Source organism: Physeter macrocephalus, chromosome 13 (assembly GCF_002837175.3).
Source record: "Physeter macrocephalus isolate SW-GA chromosome 13, ASM283717v5, whole genome shotgun sequence".
Taxonomy (NCBI): domain Eukaryota; kingdom Metazoa; phylum Chordata; class Mammalia; order Artiodactyla; family Physeteridae; genus Physeter; species Physeter macrocephalus.
The window spans coordinates 50,406,796-50,424,133 of NC_041226.1; the positions used below are offsets into that span (position 1 = coordinate 50,406,796).

A 17,338-nucleotide genomic window follows, 5' to 3' on the forward strand; every position below is an offset into this window, starting at 1 on the left:
TGAACACTGCCTCCTAAAACGCCAACGTGAAAATGATTATACCACCCTTTTAATCAAATGTCAATCAATCAAGTCAAGTTATCCATGTTTATGGAAACTGGTTATTTAAAGAAGCCCTATGTTGCAATTTATTGTGACATTTAATATCTTTCTATAAAATTAATAGTCTCCATTGTAGAGGAACATCATTTATTGAAAGAAAAAAAATCAAGCCAAGCAAGAATCCTGTGTTCTAATCTCAACTCTGTCTCTAAAGCTGCTGTGTGATCTTTAGCATTATATTTAACTCTCAGACAAAAGCTATTTTCATATCTGTAAAACTGAGATAAAGACATCTGTCATGACTACATACCAGGCAGTTGTGAGCTTCATACGACATGATTTATACAAAAGTGCTTTAAAAATCATATTCAAATATATTAGCTACTACTTTCATCTCCTTCTAGAGTTAAAGCAGATTAAGACAGACTGTCAAAGAGAAATACTCAAATTTTAATGATGCTTGGGTTAAGTCCTAAATTGTTATCCCATGCCCATGTCTAAAGAAAACTGTATAAGAGTAGAGCACATAGATTCAGGAAAACCACATTTGCACAGTAAGAATCTGTAAAGTCAGTGAAGTATCTGATCAAAAAGAATCAATATCTTTTAACATTTTATATTGGATGTTTTAAGTTACCATTAATATTTCATATCTATGACATCCTCAGGCTTGAAGATTTTTTCTTTCAGGTAACATAGCAGACAAAGTTAAATGTTTATAAATGTCTTACCCTACTAAGTAAGTCAGTATGGAAATCAACAGTCCAGAGAAGATAAAGCAAACTTCCCCCTCCATAATCTCTATCACTGAAAGTAAATCTTACTTTCATCTGATCACAAGAAGACTGCAGTTCCACAGCTCAATTAATCAACCCAAGGTCCTAATGTGGGACAGAACTTCTGGGGTGTGTTTATGAAACAGCGATCCAGGGTTAACCCAGTGCTTTTGGGATCTTCCGGTCTGACCTTGCACATCTAAGGCTTCAAGGCTTGACAACTGTGGCGCTATCTGCCAGGACTTCCATGCCCGGACATTTATACTTCTGTGAGATAAGAAAGTCTATACAATTTTTCTTCACAAGAAATCCGTGGTAAAATAAAATTAAAGTTATCCATTTAAATGATCCCCAAGCACTTTTTAAATCTATTTGTGGATAACTGCTCCTAAAAAGAAGAAGGAAAAATAAAAAAGAAAACATCTGGGGCAAACCAGAAAAAATGGGGGAAAAAAACCATATCATACTTGCTATAAACTGAATGTTGGTGCCCCCTCCAAATTTATATGTTGAAACCTAATCCCTCAACATGATGGTATATTTGGGAGGTGATTAGGTCATGAGGGCTTGGCTCTCATGAATGAGATTAGTGGCCTTGGAGACCCCAGAGAGGTCCCTCACCGCTTCTGCCATGGGAGGTTACAGTAAGGAGACAGCCACCTATGAACCAGGAAATGGCAAACAATGAATCTACCACCACCCTGATCTTGGACTTAACAGCCCCCGAATTGCAAGAAAAAGATTTCTGTTGTTTATAAGCCACCCAGTCTATGGTATCTTTGTTATAGTAGCCTGAATGGACTAAGACAGCTGTGAAATGCAAAGACAAACTCAGAAAAACCAGAGACCAAGAACCCACAGAACTTCAGAGAATGGGGGAGTCCTGAAGAACTTGAACAGAATGAATAGATCTTTAGATTAATTTCGTAATCTATACAATAAAGTATTCCCCAAAATACCCATATGGAAAAGGAGGAAACCTAAACTTAGCCCATACAGAATGAGCAATATTGGTTAAAGGTATTTCACGCTAAATCTCCAGACAATTGAACAGGACAACTTATTCATTATTGTACGTAGCGAGCACCCTGGTGAACATGATAAAATTATGACAAATGCATATGACAGTGGAGAATCTGAGTTTACACAAAACATTCTCATAGTATCTGTAGCTATATCTCACCACAGATTTACTCTGTAACCAGAAATTACAAAAGTTACTCTCTAATCTGGATAAAGAGATGACAAAAATTACACTTTAAGTTGGAAGACATTCTTTTCTCACTGTGAAATGCACATGTCTTTAAAGGCTGAACACTTTCTATCCTGAAAATGGAGTTTAATTTAGCATTGATTCATTGCTTCAAAATTAAATAAATGGGATTTTGTGAATTCTAAATTAAAGAGGCCATTTTTCAAAGAGTCTACATTGCTCCCTCACCTCACCTCACCTAAACACACACGCTGAAATATCTTTTCTTTCTTATAGCCCCATCTTCTTTCCAGGTATAACCAAAGGATCACACCTGAATTTAGGGAAGAGGTCATTACAAGGGCTTTTCTTGTGTTATTGTCTTACATCAGTTTAGTACCCCAGCTCATCAGGAGGAAGATGGAGAAATCACATCTTACCAAATGTTTATCATACATATAGATGGCTGTTTCTGTTTTGAATATTGCATTCCTTTAGGTCCCATTTGATCCGGGTGCATGCTAAGGCATAGCACCTCCCTCTCTCTCCACCCACTCCTCCCTTGAATATGGCCATTGCGGCTCCATCCCTGGGTGTGACTGCTCTAACTTGTCTTCCCACACTACTCCCCACAATTCTGTTCCGTAACTGAGAAAATCCTTGCTGATTCTCACTCAAAAACAAGGTGAACCAAAGCCTTGTGGCTTAAAATGAGCTGGACTCAAACTCAGCTCCTGGGGAACCCTGGCAAATGAATACCCATAGCAAGCTTAAGCTAAGCTAGTTCTGGGTGTGTCCCAGAGAGACTAAAAGTGAAATGAGGTTGTAATGGGCTTTGAACAGCCTTCCTAAATACTTCTAAACAATAAATTATAAAAGATGGCCTAGAAATTATAACTGAGGGAATTTGCTAGTTGATTTGTAGAAGCAAGGGATAATGTGTACAAATTATTACGAGCAATCTGAGTGTTGGTTTTGTTTCTACGCAATTTTCAGTCTTGAGAACTCTGAGGAAACAGATGTCCTAAGTCTATCAAGCATATGGGTGGTAGGATTATAGGAAGATTTCTGGTACATTTTCTAAATTTTCTAAATGATCATCATTACTCTAATGATCAGAGTTAAGCAACAGCTGTAATGATAACAAAGGGAATTTTATGTTGCATTCTTGTTACCAAAGATCTTTATTAAGGAACTATTCGCATAAAATTAGCAGTAGGCCCCTTGTCGTTCAGTGAATTAAACAAACAATTATTGAGAATCTACAGTGTGCCTGAATCTGTATTGGTACTAAGGGCTCAGACTATTTATATTCCAGGAACAGAATATAGTGGAAAGCATAGACTTGTGCACATAGAAATTTCAAAATAATGTGTTAAGTATTAAGAAAGCAGTATTGAGAGCAACTGTGAAAAGAGAAAGGCAGCTTGGTTCAGTCTAAGGGTTAAGAATAGACTTTTTAGAAGAATTGAATTAGCTTGAAGTGAGCCTATTACATGAGTAAAATGTCAACTGGAGTGGGAGAGAGAAAGACTCCAGGCAAATCCCATATTCTCGGGTGAAAAGTGGCACAAACCCAAACTGGCTTAAGCAAATAAAGAGAACTCATTTTCTTTGTTTAACAAGAAAGGGTCAGTACAGAATTGGCCTTACAGACAGCTGAAACCAGGGACCCTCCATCCCTTACCACCTTTGGCTTCCTTCCCTCTTGGCTGCAAGGGCCCCTTCCAGCCCTGTCGCAGAAGAGGATGGGCTCACATGTGAAACAGCATGCAGAGAAGGGCTTTACCTGGTCCGGCCACCCCCAGAGCAAGCACTGTGGCCAAGGTGTAAGTGTGCTAACTGCCCAGAAGAGGTTCTCCAGCCCTGGGACCAGGAGGAACTGTGACTGCAAGCTTCACTACAACCAGAAGTTCTGAGGCATGGGTTTCCTGCAGCTGACTGTGGCCCTGAACAGACAAAACAACAATGACCATGACACAGCAGGAATGTCAACAACCACCCAGAGAAATGAAACGTCATGGATGAGGCAGAGAAGAGAATTAGGGATTACAACAAGGACAGAGTTATCAGCACTCGGCTAGCACTATATGGGAAGCTGAAGTTTGGCTGGGGGGAGGGCGGTGGTGTGGGCATATACAGCCACTTTTAGATAAAAATGAAAATGGCAGAGAGAGAGCAATTCACAAGGTGTCATTAATACATAAACTGTTTACAAGTAAAGATGCAGAAAAGGGTAACTACTATTTCTGTGTTGGACATACTTTCTATATCCTCATAAACATACCATACGGTTGGTATTATCATCTTCCTTCTACGGATAAGTAAACTGAGATTGAAGACTTAGCCTGTAAAGGACATAGAGCAAGAAGTGGAGGAAGCAGTAAAAATCATGCCTGTGTATATTCCTTGCATGCTGCCTCTCATAAAGATCAGCACAAATAACTGAACAAAAATAGAACGTACTTACATTTAATTGCCTCAAATCTCACCTGCCATTGCATGCCATTCAGTAAATATGAGTACCTTGCATGCGTGAGTCCCTTTCCTTGTCATGCATTGTGCCACCATTCACTGCATCTATCTCAGGGACTCAAGAACTAAAGTTCTTACTAACTTTACCCTGGAGAAACCTGGCAGGCACCATCCCAACCAAGTGATAAACGTCAGCATCACCAGCTATGGGACAAATCAACATCTTGTGCCTCTGGATATGATGAAGGACACATGTCTGTGGTATTCCTTCCAAAAACGCATAAATTGAATCTAATCACGAGGAAACATCAGTCAAACCCAAATTGAGAGACATCCTACAGAATAACCGGCCTCTTCAAAAAGTAAACGATGCTTTGTAAAACTGTGAAGGTAATAAAAGAGAAGAAAAGATTAAGGAACTACTCCAGATTGAAGGAGACTAGAGAGACATTGGATATGGATCCTGGACCTGTGAAGGGTATTATGGAGATCATGGATGAAATCTGAATGAAGTCTGTGGATTAAATGGTAATAATAGATCAATGTTAATTTTCTGATTTTGACGCTAACACTTCTGTTCTACAGTGGTGTCTGTTTCTAGGAAAAACACACAAGTATCAATTGGGTAGTGGAGCATCACATCTGCAACGTGCTCTCAAATAGTTCAAAAATTTCATTAAAATATTTTAAAAGACAAAAAGAGAGAATTATAAGGCAAATTTGGCAAAAAAAAAGTTAACAAATGGGAAATCTGAGCAAAAGGAATATTAAAGTTCTTTGTAATTTTTTAATGTTTCTGTAAGTCTGAAATTATTTCAAAACAAATGAAAAGGTTTTTTGAAAGTAAGTTTTAAAAAATCTACTTCAGTTGGCTGAAGTATACACATTCCTTAAGTCCACTAGGAATATTATTCCTTTGGGGTAAATTCCTTGAAGTTATATTCTCATTACAGTCAGTAAAAAACGTGGGGTTATTTCTAACTCTTCCACAAAACACCAACATGCCACTTTTCAGATTTGATACACTAAAAAGTTAAAAGTTCTCCAGTGGATAACAGACTCTCAGAGAATAGCTAACTCACCAGTAGCAGCTAATTTCTCTATAAAACTGAGCAGGCTGTTAGGGGTCCTGACCTAATCAGTGAGAAGTTGCTACTGTTCCCTGTGAAGTACTGGAAGATACCTTAACTCTTTCTGGTTGCTGGCAGAGGGCTGTCTAAAGGTCACCACTTGTGCTACAAATCATTTATAAACCTGTTTTAAAAAATCTTTTCTAAACAATTTTAGAGAAAATATATCTGCAATTATTGTAATTTGGGGGTAATGATGTTAGCCTAGAAGATATTCAAAAAAGCTAAACTAACATTGCAAAAAGAAAATCTGTACACTTTTCCATCGTACCCCAATTTACTAATTTCATAAACTTATCACTCTGCTTTATCCAATAATTAAAATGATGCTGAACTGTTCTTTCAAAAGACAACTTCCACCTTCTGAATTTTCACAGTCAAGCTTTCCTCTTGAAGCTGTGCATAGTCTATTAAAATTAACTGGGAACTACTGGAAACTTACAACTGATAAAGACTAAAGCAAATAAGCATCTCTATTAATTTGACCATTAAAAAAAAACACATTCCAATTTATTTGAGCAATGCTTAAGTTCAGTTTTCTTTAGAAACATGCCTTTGGATATTAGCTGCTTTGAAATACCCACCTTAAGAAAGCCTAGTCACTAGTCACTTCCCTAAAGATGGGAAAATGAAAAATGGAGCAAATCCAATAAACATCCTCCAAGGCACCTTTTTTTTTTTTAGGAAGCATAGCCATCAAACTTGCAGCTGAATTCTATAACAGTGGTAGAGATCTAGGAACTTCCCTGGTGGTGCAGTGGTTAAGAATCCGCCTGCCAATGCAGGGGACACGGGTTCGAGCCCTGGTCCGGGAAAATCCCACATGCTGCGGAGCAACTAAGCCCGTGTGCCACAACTACTGAGCCATGCGCTGCAACTACTGAAGCCCGTGTGCTCCACAGCCAGCATGCTGCAACCACCGAGCCTGCGCACTGCAACTACTGAGGCCCGCGTGGCTAGAGCCCATACTCCGCAACAAGAGAAGCCACCGCAGTGAGAAGCCCGCACAGCCCAACGAAGAGTAGCCCCCGCTCTCCGCAACTAGAGAAAGACCGCAAGCTGCAGCGAAGACCCAACGCAGCCAAAAACAAAACAAAACAAGACACTGGTAGATCTAACAGAGACACAGATGTAGAGAACAAACGTATGGATACCAAGGCGGAAAGAGGGGGTGGTATGAATTGGGAGATGGGGATTGACATGTATACACTATTGACACTATGTATAAAATAGATAACTAATGAGAACTTACTGTATAGCACATAGGGAACTCTACTCAATGCTCTGTGGTGACCTAAATGAGAAGGAAATCCAAAAAGAGGGGATATATGTATACGTATAGCTGATTCACTTTGCTGTACAGTATAAACTAACACAAAATTGTAAAGCAACTATACTCCAATTAAAAAGGAAAGAATAAATGCTATCAACATGTCTGTTAAAAAATTTAAAAAATAAAAGGCAAGCACATGGAAGGCCATATAACACTGAAAGTTACAAACAGTAAAATATTTCAGAACACTTTTACAATGTTAAGCCTTTCATCCAAAAGCATGGCATATCTCTTCACTTATTCTTTGTAACAGTTTAATGTCAACTTCATCCACTGCCGATAAACAGTGGCTAATCCAATTCCCTTAGATTCATATTTTAGAAAATGCAGAAATAGTTTCGTACAGCTATGTGCCTGTATAGTAAAAAGGGCATAAGATATGAGATAAAAATATTTATGGTTTGAGGTGATTTGAGTGGAGAGCTACATTTTTTAGTACCAAATGTTTAATACTCTATAGCATTTTGTGCACCATATATTTTGAGAGCAAAGAGCTTAGTTGCTGCAGCTATAGATAAGCTCAAGCAACATAACTATTAAAGCTTCTATTTGAAAGTCCTATAAATATATTTCCCATAGAGAAAATCTCTAGAAAAATAGCCTTGCCTTGTTCTTCACCCAAGAGGTTTCCAGTTTCTTGATGGAAACTTTAAGTGAAGTTTGCCATATCTAAACATCTTCATGCTAAATTTTATATATAAATTTTAGCTCTTACAATATCTTATGCTGATTTGTATTCATTTAAGGCCAAGTATTGTGATAAAATTTATGTTTTTTTACTTTTAACAGTTCAAATTTAATACTTTGTCATCAGCCTGAATATGCTACTCCTAATGCTGAAAGCCTACTATGCTTGATCTTTTAACCTTGTGTTCTTTCTCCAATGCAAACCATACTGCTCGCTCAAAGGTAATACATTAATTATATGAAATTATAAGGTTGTCTAGTATGAAGAGTATTTAACAGAAATTATAAACCACTGCTATGTCTAAATCTTGGTATAAATAGATAAATACTTCACATGTGGGTGCTTAGAACCCATCCCTTAATCTATTCTTCTTTCTGTCAATTACTATTTCTGCTTTGTTGCCTGTTTAGGAAAACAAGTAAGTTTTTAAGAGAGTTTAATCAGTGTGATAGCCAGAATAATGCCTCCTCTCAAAGATGGCCATGTTCTAATCCTCACTACCTTACAGAGCAAAAGGGACTTTGCAGGTATGATTAAGGATCTTGAGATAGATTATCCTGGATTATCCCAGTGAGACCAATGTAATCACAAGGGTCCTTATAAGGGAGGGAGAGATGCAAGGGAGTCAGAGAAGGAGACAGAAGACTGGAAACAGATGTCAAAGTGATACAATTGCTGGAAGGGAGCCACAAGCTGAGGAATGCAGGCAGCCTCCAGAAGCTGGAAAAGGCAAAGAAGAGATTCTCCCCTGCAGATTCTTCTGCCTCCAAAAGGAAAGCATCCCTGCAACACTTTAGTCTCTTAGACCTATTCCAGACTTCTGACTTCCAGAACTGTAAGACAATAAATTTGTGTTGTTTTAAGCCTTTAAGTTTGTGGTAATTTGTACCAGTAGCAATAGGAAACTAATAGTTATTTTTATTAATTACCTATACAGACTGTGTCAGTATGAAATTAAAGTTGTGTATATACAACAGTCAAAACCACTTAGAAAATAGTACAGTAAATGTTAGAATTAATGTCTGACTTTCTGCAGAATTCTGAGGACAGTACACAATCATTAGACAAGCATCTTTTGATCTACTATTTGTCAAACTCTGGCATTTAAAAGATGAACAATATAAATATATCAAGGCAGAAATCATCTTCAGGTAGTTCCAAAGAGTCATACAAATGAATGAATATTTACAATAAGGTGATAAGCACTTTAATTGGGAAGATGGAAAGGGCATTTCCATTGAGGGTGGAGGACACACAGATGAAATGGCTAAATCTTTAAGGGGGAATAGGTCCCTTGAGAAGTCTGAGGCTAAGCTGAGCAAGGTCACATCGTGAAGTGAGAAGTAAGCCATGCATAAAATTGGACTTCACCTTTCAAGTAATGAGAAACCAGACAGGAGTTTTAAGGAGTGGAGTGACTGACGCAGTTAAATTTTAGAAGGGAAAAAACACTGCGTGTGTTGTGAAGGATGTGAAGCCTGGCCTGAAAGCAAGAAATATACAGTGAAGCCGGAACCTATGTTTATAACCACCATACTTTAATATTCATTCACAAACATTCAGTGATCAAATGATCACCTTCTATCAACCAGGTGCTTTGCTTAATACTAGGTGATAAAAAAAAGAGACCAAGACATGATTAGTGCCTTTAAGATAATTTAAAAAAAAACTATAGCTTTATATATACAACAATATACAAAATGGATACAATGAAAGTAGCTATCTCTACTTTGGGTACTCATCTAGAAACCATATTTTCAGAAGTAGGCACCAATGGGGATATATGTATACATATAACTGATTCACTTTGTTATACAGCAGAAACTAACACAACATTGTAAAGCAATTATACTCAATAAAGATGTTGGGAAAAAAAAAAGAGTAGGCACCAAATTCATGCCACAAGAAACCACAAATTAATATGGAGAAACAATTATGTGCATACTTTTCAAAACTGCAATCTAATCAATCTCAGAAATAAAAACAGAGGTAACTGCATTCTTACAAATAATTCAAATAGCTCCCTGACACACAGGCATCTTAAAAGTATTCTTCTTTGCCATAACTCAGTAAGGTCTATGTACCACAGTGCACAGACAGCATTCAACATCGACTTTGTTGGAAAATTATGTAGTCATGGCAATTTGAACTAATTTAAAATTGCACGTTTCAACAAGATCAGTTAAATCCAGAGACAGAGTGACAACTCTACAGCTTTCCCCAATCCTGCCAGTAAAAATCGATCATCATATTCTCTCTGTTCCCACTGCAATTTCCCCCCTAAATTACAGCAACCAACCATCACAATGTGATCTGTGCTACAGTTTATGTGTCTGTTTCACCCATAAGAAGACAAACGAGACTATCTTACATCTCTTGTATCTAACGGTGCAGTGTAGCTATACTCGATATTTAAGCGCAACCAACGTGTCAAAGAGAGCTGAGCTAAATGTAGCTAATAATTATTACTCAGAATTTCCATTTTAGGGCTACTCAAATAATGATTTCAGAAAATACTTGGATACTTTATAAACTTCACAATATACACAATTTGCGCACGTTTTTGGCACTTCCTCAATGATATAATGAGTAACCTCCAAACAAAAATGTCAGGCCTCAAAGGAGAGGAAGTGGTATTTGGTTTTTGCCAAATGTCATTTCACATTTAACCTCATAAAACCTCAGTGTTTTCATCTGTGAAACAGCGCTAATAATAAAACTCATCCACAGAATCATCTTAGGACTAAATAAAACGTTCAGTAGAGAATTTAGCACGTAATCAATGTCAATAAACGTCAATCATTGTGGTTGTTATAATTAATGTTATTATAATGAAGACCCTGATGATCATCAGTACCAAAATACAGCAATGCTAGAATACCCCAAAATAGAAGACAAACGTAATATCACTTATTTTTGGTTCTGGAATATAATGTAAAACTCACATTTAACTTTAAGTACGACTGATTTGGGAGGAAAAAATGAAGAGAGGATAGTGAAAGTTGACAGAAAAAAAAATAACCAGAAAACAGTGCAGGCTCCCTATCCTGCTGGCTCTGAGACCTGTTTTCTGGGGTTCTGGTCTCTGCTAAAAGCAGCACCACTCAGCCTGATGAAAAGCACCATTACAGATAAAGTGCTATGGGTAATCACTGCTCTGCTTAGCTTATGAAGTTCATCATAGCTCCTCTGGGCTTATGTCAGATAACTAGTTACTTCGGCTTAGAGGCCCCTAGTTGAAATGTGGGCAGATGGGAAAGAGAATACAGTGGCCACAGTGTGTCACTGACAAATAACTGTGCAACTACTTTGTTCCCCGTTGAGTTTAACCATCAAGAAATTAAAAGGCAAGTTTTGTCATACAGTTTCTAAAGTTTACTAAAAGAACATGAAAATTAGATTACAGACACAAAGGCGGTTAGATTTGTCAGATGTCTGGTTTCTAACAAGATGACGTTTGCACTTTCCATTTGAATTTATAAAGTGTTTCAGTATTTTGGTTAGAATCATCTGAAAGTACTAAAGACAGCATTACATTAAACAAAAACATAATTGTATATAAATCAAAACACACTGCCAAGTGTGGGCAAGATCAAGTAAATGGTTGGAAAAGTTCTCATCATAATGTGTCCAAATTACAAGGGAGCTGGGTTTCCCTATCAGAGGCCAACAGAGTACCTGTCAAACTCTGCCTTCCAGCCACCATTCCAAAGCTGAAGTCACAACTGAGGCAGCAGAAGGACTTGTTCCTCTTTCTTTTTTCTGCATCAGTGATTCTCAACGAAGGGAAAAGGAAGAATGCTCATCAGAACCCCCAGGGAGGCTTTGTCCCTCACCGAGCAAAGATATTCCTTCTTCTACCTCATACCTGAAAGCCCTGTTTTGTATTTGCCAGGGACCCCTGTCCCTACTCGGAATCATAGCCATCACCAATCACAGAGACCAGGAAAGGTGAGGCTAAAGGTACAACGTGTCTTCGCCTGCCTCACCAAGCACTTCAGACCACAAACGACTCTGAAACCCAGATGGAGGGAATGAGAAGAACATAGACGCATGACAAGGGGGTAACTTTTGAAGTTTGCTCAAAGCATTTTATAAGCAGATAAACGAGGAAAAAAACAAACACCTGAAAAAAGCAGTAGCTGTTATAGTAACAGAGAACAAAGGCAAAGTAACCACTGATTTTAGGCATTCCCAAATGCTCAAGAAAGTAAAATAATATTTAGTTGCTAATAACAATATTTAGGGAGAGGTAGAATGTGGTGGTATAAATCAAATGGTTCTCCTTAGTAAAAAAAAAAAAAAAAAAAATGCTGTGATCATCAATTTAGATAAGAGAATAATACAGTGCAAAAGAATAGGAAAAAGAGTGCATCAAATGTTTAATAATTTCACATTGTAAATAGGAAATCAATTTTTGTTCAGGTTTCACTTCTTTATTTTATTGAACACCTTGATGACACATAGAATCCTGGGTTTAAAAAAAGCTGTAGTGTAATCCCCAGCTTTTCTATAAACCATCTAAAGACTTACAACACAACTCAAAGGAGAAAAAATAAATAAAATCAAATATCTCTGGTTCTAGAGTTGATCTAATTTCAAGTTCTGTATATGTATTATGTGAATACGTTAACTTATAATGTGAATTAATATGACTTACAGGTTTTTACTTTATATTTCAGCATTGGAAGGAAATTATATTAATGACGACCATTTACTGATTGCTTCCTATGAACAAGGAAATTTTCTAAGTCCTTTCTGTACATGATGTCATTTAATCCTCACAAAATCTCTGTGAATAGATACAATCTTCTCTATTTTCCAAACAACACCCAAAAGAAGCCACTTGCTCAAGGTCACAGACACTTAACCAATGAAAGAGCTAAGTGCTGGCATCAAGGCTATGTGAATGCTAAAGTCCATGCTTTTTCCTCATACTACATTGAAACTAGAATTTTCTGATATTTCTTCGATATGCATACATCAAAGAATATAACCACACAGATAATGCTATTTCTCAATTTTACATACTTACAGAATTTGAAAGAATCTACAGGTGTATATTGTACTTCTCTGTGTCCCATACAGCACATAGAATAATGCATAGCACTGTTCTGGAAAATGCTCAAGTTGTTACTGAATAATTAATATCTTCAAATGCGCAGAACAGAGCACTTCCTTTTCCACTTGGCCCAATGGACTTCTCGTGGAGATTTGAATATGAACTAGTTATGGACCTTGGGCACATTATTTCCTCATTTATACCAAAAGGCATAACAAGGGCATGTTGACTGATGACACAAAATTTTTCAAGCCTAAATGGAATTTACCACTACTTCCCAGAAAGGGTGAACAGATAAAAAGTTGTCAAATATTGCTGCCATCCTACTATCATATTTACAATCTAGTTCAATGACTGCTAATTCAATAAGTCTGACTGAAAGCCTAGAAACTTTTATTTTTGAAAAGTTTTTTTCAGGTAATTCTGAGTGACAGCTGCTTTAAGAACCACTTCAGTAGGCTCTCCTTAATATAATTATTGTCATTAATCAAATCTAAGATGCCATAGATAGTAAGACACATCCAGATTGCAGAGATATTAAAATGGGGAGAACATAGATATCTTAGAATTAATGAAATATACTTAAATTGAAGACTACTGCCTTTATTTTAAGATAACCCAGAACACTAGAGGGTGCCCAATTTAGTAGCACCGTGGTTATACTTGTATAATCTGAACACCTCGTAGTTTTAAAACATCAGAAATAACCCATATTCTGTAGTATTTTTATAATGAGATTTCATTGTTGTAACTATTTTTGCAGAAACACACTACAATACATTGATTGCATGGATATTAACTGTTGTCAAAATAAATGATCCTTTATAATATCAAGACCAGTTGGTTGGTCTTTGAAAGATTTTTCATACTCAAATTGTTCTCGGCCCAGGTGAGTTACTTCAGACAGTCACTTCAGTGATTGTTGTTTCATCTGTGAAGACAGGGGATTGGGGTAGATTATTTCTAAAATTCCTTCTAGATTCAAAATTCTATTTCTATGTCATTGTTCTTAAGTTTTTCTGGTTTTCTTGTTTTTTTTGGCCGCACAGCATGTGCGATCTTACTTCCCCAACCAGGGATTGAACCCACGCCCCCTGCATTGGAAGGCTCAGTCTTAACCACTGGACTGCCAGGGAAGTCCCTTAAGTTGTTTCTTACATGTAATTGTCATGCCTCCAAACAATCAATTCCTTAAGGGTGAAGACCTTACATAACTTTCTCTGGGGTGTACACACACACACACACACACACACACACACACACACACACCAGAAGTACCTGGTACAGTCATCCTGGGCTGAGTCTCTGCCAGGCAAGCACAGGTCTCTTCTTCTCACACTATCTCCTCTGGTCCACACCTGGGACCCTCCCCTCTCGGGTCATGGAGGTACAAGTTCCTTCCTTCCTTCCTGCCCAGAATTTTCCAGAACTCTTGCTCACAGCCTCAGTGGTAAGACAACAAATGCAAACATCTGGTGCCAGCCCCTAATTTCTACTCTTTAGCTCTTTCTACAGTTTTGTAATTTCCTATAGTAGATCTTGTCTTTATTTTTAATTCTGATTGGAAAAACTAGAGTGGTATCTGTTCCCTGCACTGACACCTGACTAACGCAACATTCAATTTACATAGTTTGTGTATTCAAACAAAACTACGTGAAATGTATCAGAGTTGGTTTACCTGGAATCATCACAATGTCAGGACACCACTATATCACCAGCTATTTAGTCTCAAAGGACTATGTTAAAACTACAAATTATCTGCAAGCCAGAAAGGAGTGGCAGGACATATTTAAAGTGATGAAAGAGAAAATCCTACAACCAAGATTACTCTACCCAGCAATGATCTCATTCAGATCTGATGGAGAAATTAAAAGCTTTATAGACAAGCAAAAGTTAAGAGAATTCAGCAACAACAAACCAGCTTTACAACAAATGCTAAAGGAACTTCTCTAGGCAGGAAACACGAGAAGGAAAAGGCCTACAAAAATAAACCCAAAACAATTAAGAAAATGGTAATAGGAACATACATATCGATAATTACCTTAAATGTATATGAACTAAACGCTCCAAACAAAAGACATAGACTGGCTGAATGGATACAAAAACAAGACCCATATATATGCTGTCTACAAGAGACCCACTTCAGACCTAGGGACACATACAGACTGAAAGTGAGGGGATGGAAAAAGATATTCCATGCAAATGGAAATCAGAAGAAAGCTGGAGTAGCAATTCTCATATCAGACAAAATAGACTTTAAAGTAAAAACTATAACAAGAGACAAAGAAGGACACTATATAATGATCAAGGGATCGATCCATGAAGAAGATATAACAATTGTAAATATTTATGCACCCAACATAGGAGCACCTCAATACATAAGGCAAATACTAACAGCCATAAAAGGGGAAATCGACAGTAACACAATCATAGTAAGGGACTTTAACACCCCACTTTCACCAATGGACAGATCATCCAAAATGAAAATAAATAAGGAAACACAAGCTTTAAATGATACATTACACAAGATGGACTTAATTGATATTTATAGGACATCCCATCCAAAAACAACAGAATACACATTTTTCTCAAGTGCTCATGGAACATTCTCCAGGATAGATCATATATTGGGTCACAAATCTAGCCTTGGCAAATTTAAGAAAATTGAAATCATATCAAGTATCTTTTCTGACCACAACACTATGAGACTAGATATCAATTACAGGAAAAGATCTATAAAAAATACAAACACATGGAGGCTAAACAATAAACTACTTAATAACGAAGTGATCACTGAAGAAATCAAAGAGGAAATCAAAAAATACTTAGAAACAAATGACAATGGAGACACGACGACCCAAAACCTATGGGATGCAGCAAAAGCAGTTCTAAGAGGGAAGTTTATAGCAATACAATCCTACCTTAAGAAACAGGAAACATCTCGTATAAACAACCTAACTTTGCACCTAAAGCAACTAGAGAAAGAAGAACAAAAAAACCCCAAATTTAGCAGAAGGAAAGAAATCATAAAGATCAGATCAGAAATAAATGAAAAAGAAATGAAGGAAACAATAGCAAAGATCAATAAAACTAAAAGCTGGTTCTTTGAGAAGATAAATAAAATTGATAAACCATTAGCCAGACTCATCAAGAATAAAAGGGAGAAGACTCAAATCAATAGAATTAGAAATGAAAAAGGAGACGTAACAACCAGACCTATCACAAGCACTGAAATTGAAACTGTGATTAAAAATCTTCCAAGAAACAAAAGCCCAGGACCAGCTGGCTTCACAGGCGAATTCTATCAAATATTTAGAGAAGAGCTAACACCTATCCTTCTCAAACTCTTCCAAAAAACAGCAGAGGGAGGAACACTCCCAAACTCATTCTACGAGGCCACCATCACTCTGATACCAAAACCAGACAAAGATGTCACAAAGAAAGAAAACTACAGGCCAATATTTCTGATGAACATAGATGCAAAAATCCTCAACGAAGTACTAGCAAACAGAATCCAACAGCACATTAAAAGGATCATACACTATGATCAAGGGGGGTTTATCCCAGGAATGCAAGGATTCTTCAATATATGCAAATCAATCAACGTGATACACCATATTAACAAATTGAAGGAGAAAAAGCATATGATCATCTCAATAGATGCAGAGAAAGTTTTCGACAAAATTCAACACCCATTTATGATAAAAACCCTCTAGAAAGTAGGCACAGACGGAACTTCCTCAATATAATAAAGGCCATATATGAAAAACCCACAGCCAACATCGTCCTCAAAGGTGAAAAACTGGAACCATTTCCACTAAGATGAGGAACAAAACAAGGTTGCCCACTCTCACCACTATTATTCAAGATAGTTTTGGAAGTTTTAGCCACAGCAATCAGAGAAAAAAAATAAATAAAAGGAAACCAATTTGGAAAAGAAGAAGTAAAGCTGTCACTGTTTGCAGATGACATGATACTATATATAGAGAATCCTAAAGATTCTACCAGAAAACTACTAGAGCTAATCAATGAATTTGGTAAAGTAGCAGGATACAAAATTAATGCACAGAAATCTCTTGCATTCCTTGGTACTGGCACAAAAACAGAAATACAGATCAATGGAACAGGATAGAAAGCCCAGAGATAAACCCACACACATATGGTCACCTTATCTTTTATAAAGAAGGTAAGAATATACAATGGAGAAAAGACAGCCTCTTCAATAAGTGGTGCTGGAAAAACTGGACAGCAACATGCAAAAGAATGAAATTAGAATACCCCCTAACACCATACACAAAAATAAACTCAAAATGGATTAAAGACCTAAATGTAAGGCCAGACACAATCAAACTCTTAGGAGAAAACATAGGCAGAACACTCTGTGACATAAATCACAGCAAGGTCCTTGTTGACCCACCTCCTAGAGAAATGGAAATAAAAACAAAAATAAACAGATGGGACCCAATGAAATTTAAAAGCTTTTGCACAGCAAAGGAACCATAAACAAGACGAAAAGACAACCCTCAGAATGGGAGAAAATAGTTGCAGATGAAGCAACTGACAGAAGATTACTCTCCAAAACATACAAGCAACTCATGCCGCTCAATATCAAAAAAACAAACAACCCAATCCAAAAATGG

General features: G+C 37.1%; 1 protein-coding gene across 8 annotated transcripts in view; it reads right to left on the reverse strand.

Annotated features, from left to right (window-relative positions):
- TBC1D4 (TBC1 domain family member 4) overlaps positions 1-17,338 on the reverse strand; it is a 640,377-nt gene that overhangs the window by 545,028 nt on the left and 78,011 nt on the right. Inside the window, exon 2 of one of the 8 annotated variants that reach the window (XM_028497458.2) lies at positions 13,568-13,629. The exons of 6 other annotated variants lie outside the window; for them this stretch is intronic. The gene's annotated coding sequence lies outside the window, so the exon portion shown is untranslated. Of the gene's footprint in view, positions 1-6,867; positions 6,887-13,567; positions 13,630-17,338 lie in introns of those variants that run through there. One more of the 8 variants, XM_055089696.1, reaches the window with a different exon arrangement.